Source organism: Gigantopelta aegis, chromosome 8 (assembly GCF_016097555.1).
Source record: "Gigantopelta aegis isolate Gae_Host chromosome 8, Gae_host_genome, whole genome shotgun sequence".
Lineage (NCBI taxonomy): Eukaryota > Metazoa > Mollusca > Gastropoda > Neomphalida > Peltospiridae > Gigantopelta > Gigantopelta aegis.
Window position 1 is genome coordinate 68,177,101 of NC_054706.1, and position 8,361 is coordinate 68,185,461.

Sequence of the window (8,361 nt, forward strand, 5' to 3'; positions counted from 1 at the left end):
GTTTAGAGATGTTTGCGTGGAACCGAAGGATAAGATTGGGCTTATTATATTGTTGTTCCCGCTATCCCATTACAAGCGTTTGACGTCTTGCAACGAGTATATCGTGGTCATTGACCTGACAAAGCAAAAGGGCCAATTTTACAAAAAGGTAAAACAGCGTAAGTTTACGCCTGTAACTAGCAGTTATACCGGGCATACGTTTGTATACATGTTGTTCTAGCATCTGTTTCACACACAAAATTACATCATTACGGAAGATGTAACTTTTTTAAGACAAACAAAAAAAAAAAAAAAAAGAAAAAAAAAAAAAAAAAAAAAGAAGAAGAAAAAAGTGTACTTCTTACTATATTTGTTGTACTATAATAGTATAATAATTGTGGTTTAGTCGTAGATTTACGTTTACAAACAAGACTAGGCTTACAATGTTTTGTGAAATTGGGCCGTCCCTTATATAATGCTAGGCACAGACTACCAACTGTCACGAGGAAGTTGGCCAACTCTCTTGACCTAGCGATTTCTACGACTGTCCAGTTGCTAGTCTGAGCGCTCTTACAACTGGATTCTCGTCGTATAGAACCCCTAGTTCATCTGAGCGCACCCGTCGTAAGTAGGGGAGTTGGGAATATTACAACGCAACCATCGAGTTGGTCAACTTATTGTGACAGTTGATAGTATGAGCCTAGCATTAGGCAGGCGTCGATTCAATGCAGGCCTCTAATTTTTATTTTGGCCACGCTCTGAGACCCGGTCTCTAATCGAGGCAAATTTCTGTTCAAGGCAGACCTCTAGTCAAGAATTTACGGTAATTATTTAATTAGTAATTTAGTTTTATTTATTTATTTATTATTTTATTTATGTATGTATTTATTTAACTGCCATATGTTCATCTGACATAAATGATATCAGATAATTGGCTTCTATATTTCCAGACTATTTTATTATTTTACTGTATGTATAATAGAGTAGAACAGACGAATATGCATTGAGACTGACTCCCAGTGATACAGGGGCACTTTTTAATTGTAGTATTTCCAAGGTTACTGAACGTTAGGCTCGTCTGTGTTAATTAAGAAAGGGTGTATTTCCATACCCTAAACATAAACCTCTTGATATCAAAGCCAGCCCCCCCCCCCCCCCCAAAAAAAAAAAAAAAGAAGAAGAAAAAAAAAGTCACCCTGGTTGGAAGCCCCTCTTTGGAGACGAACCCAGTACTATCATGTTTTATGTTGACAACTTAAGCACTACTCAGTTGGTGTGCATTTGCATTTAAGGTGATCTTAACGTTATGATCACTTTGTGGAACTTTGTGGAACTTTGTGGAACGGCACCATGGACTTTGATTTACTATTTTGCTCATGCGCAGTTTCTGGTATCAATGAATTTCACATATAGTCCATGGGTAGGTCTATATATAATAATATTAGTCTTAGACAAGACTCAGGTTCGTTAACTGTATTGGTGTATACTATTTAAAGTGCATGCATTCTCAAAAACGTCATTCGGTGCTTGTTATGTTTAATGTGTTGATGTTCTGACGTTTCCGAAATTGCAGGTTATACTGCATCTCTTGATGGAGACATATTTGCACTGAAACTGTGTGAACGAGAATTGGTTGCAGTTTGCAGTCGATTTGTCCAAGGCATCATACATATGTGTTAAGAACAGTGTAAACAGTATGTAATGTTATTGATGTAAATGTTATCATAATCTTATCTGAATAAAATATATTAATATAAAAGATGATGTTGTTGAATTTATTTATTTTTGTCAAAGAAATATAAGTATTGTCGTGTTAGTATATACACATATGCGTATATTAATTTAGAGAAACCATAAATATGATACTTTTTTATTCTTATGTTTATCCCGCTGCCCCTTTCAATTCTCTTCATCTTATACCCCTGCGCGTGCTGTAACCTCACCGTAGTGCAGGGGTGTAACATCATCTTTGAGAATGGCCAATACAGCACAAATTGAAATTTTTAGTAAAAGTCAGTATCTATCTGTGATATTTGTATTTTTGCACAGTTCTTTACACTGTTTTTATTTAAATCTTGAATTTTTATATTGATGTTGATCATCACCTTATTTGTTTGCATTACCATAGTTTGACACCCAATAGCCGATGTATTTTTCGTGCTGGGGTGTCGTTAAACATTCATTCATTCATTCATTCATTCATTCATTCCATCTTATATCTTCCCGATTTGGCAGCTCGTCCTATCTTTCAACTCCTATCGCTATCCACCTCCACATCCCAGTCCTGCACCGCGAATGGTATATCAAAGGCCGTGGTATGTGTTATTCTGTCTGTGGGATGATGCACAGACTGTCTGTGGTCCTTAACCATATGTCCGACGCCATATAACCATAAATGAAATGTGTTGAGTGCGTCGTTAAATAAAACATTTCCTTCCTTCCTTCCGTCTCATCCACAGATAAGAATAAATATGGTAACTAATGCTTGGCGTACACCAACCGATTAACCCTCCGGCAATGGAATCATGAGCTGGCTATGTCAGTACTTGAATCCATGGCTGGCGTGCCTGAACCGCAAGGATATGGGCACGTTAAAATAGTTCCTTCCTTCCTTCCAACCGATTAATGCTGACTCGGCTGTCCAGTCGACACAAGTCTGAAACAGTGGTGGATCTAAGGTAGGGGGAGGGGGCAGGAGCCCGGGCCCCTGCTAAATTGTGCGACATTTATATCTTTATTTTATTTGCTTTCATTTTTGTTTGACGTTGAAGAATCCAAGAATGCCTTTGGGAACGTTTGTGGCCTTCAGTCGCATGTCAAAGCCCCCCACCAGTAGATTCTCTGGATCTGCCACTGTGAAAATGTGAACCTACACACACAAGCAGTCGCGAAAGTATTTCTTTATTTAACTTTATTAACGTGTATGTATATGTATATGTATATGTATATGTATATGTATATTTTATATATGTGTATGTATATATATCATTGTTTTTGTATTTACCATGGTTTGACACCCAATAGCCGATGTATTGTTCGTGCTGGAGTGTCGTTAAACATTCATTTATTCATTCATTCATTCATATATATATATATATATATATATATTGCACGTACCTACCAATTAACGCCGACGCGACTGCCGTGTCCCGGCAACCCCTACCCCCCCCCCCCCCCCCGACCTTAGATCCGCCACGAACAACCATTTTTGTGCGGAACTAGCACGAGGTCTTTAATATGCACCATTCCACAGACAGGATTACACATACCACGGCCTTTCGTATACCAGTCGTGGTGCCCTGGCTGGAACGAGAAATAGCCCAAATGGGCCCACGGACGGGGATCGATCCCAGACCGAACGCTGTACCACTGGGCTACGTGCCGCCCCTCATCGTGCATATGTCGATGAAAAAGCTACACGTAACAGGTTCAGCCGCGTGTGTTGCTATTATCGTCTATGGAATTTGATTTAGTGATATACACTCTGCAACTCAAATTAGTATCTTAGTCTTATAGTACAGTATGGAGGCCGGTCAAACCAGTCACCTTTCGAATTAGGTAAGACCAGTTATTGGATTCCGCGCCATCATCACGGCGTTAGATAAAACATTATATTAGTTCATTGTTTGGTATGTTTCTCACCAGCTCAAATGACAATGGAATCTAGGTGAGTAACATCACATCTTTGTTCCGTTCTATCTCATTGTTTTTGTCTTAGTTATCAATATCTCCCTGTCTGCACTGACGGATTCGGACAGCTCAAAGACATGTATTACCGGTAAGATGTAATTTCCGGAAACTGGATTAATAAAGTCATTGCCAAGCCGTTTATTGATACTCGTTCGAAACGTCTATGATGAAACCAATATAGCAGGATGACATAGATATATTGTTGTATCCTTTGCTTCTATATTAAAAACAAGACAGCTGGTATTTAGGTTTCAGAAAGTTTTTATTTATTTAAAATCTACATTCATTCCAAATAAAGAGATTAAATTATTTAAATTTAAGTTATTACATACTGTGTTAAGCTGTGCAAGCTCAGCTACAGTTTTAGTCAGTTAAAGACCCTAGCAATGGCAGTCGTGGTGCACTGGGTGGAACGAGAAAAAACCCCAATCAGCTGAATGGATCCACCGAGGTGGTGCGATCCTGCGACGCAACCACCTCAGGCGAGCGCCAGTACATTGTCATTGCAGATGCGTGTTCAGGGAATTAGCCTGTAAAAAGGTGTGTGTGTGTGTGTGTGTGTGTGTGTGTATGTGTGTGTGTGTGTGTGTGTGTGTGTGTCGGGGGTTTCCCCAGGGCCATTAGGCGTAGCGGCCCGACACGCCTTGGTCCGTGAAGTAAGCGCTTTGACGGCGTAGAAGCGCCTTAAATCAATTGCCGTTACGCCTTGATTTGAAGTGCTTTAGAAAAACAATTTTCACAAGTACGAGCGTGGCAGTCGACTACCTCTTGCAAAGAACTTGTATACCAGTATATCAAGCACACCTAATTACTATGACAGGTAAAACACTTCCTAAATACCTAACAATGGACCAGTCGTCTGCTCACAACTGGTGTTTAGTAATTTTACCACATCTACTGGCATGGGCGGATCCAGGAAATATTTTTAGGGGGGGGCCAAAAAAGAAGGGCACATTGACTCGTCAAAAGGGCACCTTACTACAAGTTTTGATATTTACAATTAATATGAATTCCTACAGTTCTACGTCATAATATACTAGCAATAATGAAGTAAATTTGCGTCACTCGCGTTAGAACCTCAATGGGGCCCCATTGAGACTCAATAACACAGACACATATCTGCAAGCTTGCGCATGTACACGAAAATCTTGATTTCATTTATCTACAATATAATTATTGTTTACTTAAAAAAAAAAAAATTCTACAAACAAAAAGGGCACTTGGACATTTTGAGGGCACTTGAACAATTTTTTGGGGGGACACGTCCCCCTTGTCTATCATCCCCCCCCCCCCCCCCCCCCTTGGATCCGCCCATGTACTGGGACCGCTAATCCGTCAGAAAGGCGCTTACGCGTAACGGGATTCCCGTGCCGAGCAATCAAGCTTCACGGCCGACCAAAGAAGATGCCCATTGACAGAATCAACTGTACCATTTAACTGAATAAACGATAGGTGAAGCACTTTTTAAAAGTACAGTTAAGTTGGCAATCAATCATTTCAATCCTAACACCCCCTTCCCAAAACTCCCCCACACTGAAAACATCCAAGGCTCGTGCTGTCGGTAGCCAAATTAGCCATTGGCTAATTAAAAATTATTTGTAAAAAAAACCGGCTAATAAAATTTGCATGGCTAAACCATTTTCTATCTTCTGATGTGAACAAACGGTTACATAATCTATTCGACAGCTCAAACATAATAATAATACCAAATATTCAATTAGCGTAATAGCGATCTCGCGACCGGTAACGAGAAAATCCAGAATACAGCGTAGGCGTTATGATGTTTGTTTATTTTAATAATCACGGTTATTAATTTTAACGGCATGCATTCGACATGTATGACAGCAATGTGACGGTAATTCAATGTCTGGAAGATCTGTAACTTGTAAAGTCTTTGAACCAAGGTAACCAATCGACAGTGCGTGTCAATTTGAATACACATGCCATTTCAGGGCCGAAAGACATGTAGGCTATCCCAAGAGCTGTGTTCAGCTAGATCGAGTGAAAACAAAACGTTCGCTATACTGGTTTGTGCGCTTCACGTTAAACCAAATGGACACGACGGACACCAATCAAATATTCGCGAACGTTTGCGCCAGATATTATGTTAGCAACCTTAGTTGGAGTTATCTCCCTTGATGTACTGGGTGAAAGCAATCGCCCTTGTTTTTCACTCTTCCTTCTCCTTTTGTATCTGTCAAATAACGTTGTGTTTTACTTTCTAAGGTTGTGTTTCTGATCAGTAACTATTAGGGAGGCAACTTTTCTCTTAACTGGCGTGGTGGCAGCAGGTATCGAAACCACGCGTCTGAACACAAGCAGACTTTCTCGTAAGCTGTCCTGTATAGTTTTACTACGTCACGTAGCTGATTGGTTCGACGTTTAGCTCGCCTGTAACACACATTCTTTCATCGTAGTTCTACAACACCAACACACCAACACACCATGGCACAGACACACCGCGCTCCAAAACAATGGTCTCTAACAAAAGTAGAAACAGTAAATTCATTCGAAAACTGGCGTCAAAATATAGTGTACACGTTGTCACTCGATCCCAACTTCAGCCGTTTCCTGGCCGATGGATATACGTGGGATAAGAAGTCCCGTGCAGAACCCACAAGAGGTTTCGCTGATGATGGTGAACATATCCCAGTAAGACAACGTCTTACAGCTCAACAAAAAAGCAACTACTTAGACTTGATGTTGGGACAAATTGCAAATTATTGCCCTATCATATCTCGCAACACCATAATCAAAACATCCACATCTCTGCCTTGCATCTGGCAGTCAATACGCCTAAATTTTGGCTTCCAATACACCGGGGGGCATTTTTTGGATTTTTATGAAATTCAACTACAGCCAGAGGAAAGACCGGAAGATCTCTTTCAGCGCCTAAGTGCATTTGTAGAAGACAATCTACTCACACATGATAGTGCCATCAGTCACCATGGTGACCAGGTTGCTGAAGATGAGGAAATGTCTCCATCTCTTGAGAACTTCATTGTTCTTCAGTGGCTGAGACTTATCAATAAAGACCTACCTAGACTTGTCAAACAAAGGTATGGCACAGAACTTAGATCAAGAACTTTAGCATCAATCATGCCAGAAATATCGCAAGCTTTGCCGTCATTAATCGATGAATTACGCACATCTGAAGATGTAAAGGTCATGCGCTCCTCAGCATGGCAGTCGCAACAAATACCCAGACACCATCTAAAGTATGCCCCATATGCAAAGCAGCAGACCGTTCCTATGATCATTTCCTGAGTCATTGCAAACACCTTACTGAAAGTGATCGCAAATTCCTTCTAAAAGCTCGACAAATAATCAACATAGCTGACAACCAGGACTCTGCAGACACTGATGACGACGAACAAAACGAATCACCATCTGATCTCACCAGTCTTCTAGTGCTTCTACACTGAGAGTGCAGATCAGACAGTCACCCTACATAAATGTGTTTTACAAACATAACAATGTTCGAGTAACTCTTGACACCGGCGCCACTGGAAACATGGTCAGGTTATCAACTGCACAAGCATTGGGATTTCACATCAAGAAAACATCACAATCAGCTCATCAAGCAGATGGCTCATCTCCTTTGAATGTGATTGGAGAAACTACTGCCACTTTCTCTCGGGGAGATAAGGAATTCCATTTTGAAGGCTTGATCGTGGAACAACTAGACGTAGACATACTTGCTGGGACACCATTTATGGAAAGTAACGACATCGGCATTCGACCTACAAGGCGTCAGATAAGTCTTAAAGATGGTACACTTGTTCACTATGGCTCTATATCTGAAACAAAGGATCAACACACCATTCGCCGAGCTTGTGTACTCAGAGCACTACCCACTACTACCACAGTGTGGCCCGGTGACTATGTTGAAATACCAGTGCCTGATGATACGCACTTCAAGATGATTTGTATGCTGTAGAACCACGAACCGATAACATTCATGCTACACAAGCCAAAACATGGCCTCCACACAGTCTCCTCCAAAGTGTTTCGGGGAGAATTCGCATACCAAACACAACCGACAGTCCACAACTCCTGAGGAAAAATTAACATTTTTGCCAGATTCGACCAGTATTCATCCCAGAAGTTGACAATGTCAGTGACAAACCACATCTCCCCAGAACAAATACCAAATCACAATCATATGACAAGTTCTCAGACCAAATTCAAATAGACCCTCACTGTATTCTCTCTCCAGAAATCAGAAAGGAATTCAGTGCTCTAGTTTAGGAATATGATGATGTATTTGACCCTTCCATAGAATGCTATAATGGTGCCAGTGGTCCATTCCAAGCAGTAGTTAACATGGGTCCAGTACAACCTCCTCAGAGGAAGGGAAGAGTACCCCAGTACTCCAGAAAGCAACTCGGAGAACTTCAACAGATGTTCGACGACCTCGAGGACAAGGGAGTTTTCAAACGTCCTGAAGATGCAGGTATCAAGGTTGAATACGTTCACCCTTCCTTCCTTGTCAGAAAGCCGTCAGGCGGCCATCGCCTGGTCACATCATTCGGTGATGTTGGTCGTTACACCAAACCTCAGCCGTCCCTGTTACCTGATGTAGATTCAACATTGAGACAGATCGGTCAGATCAGCGCTTTCTACCAAATACCACTTGACAAGAATTCCATGAAGTATTGTGGTGTCGCTACTCCGTTTCGCGGTATCCGT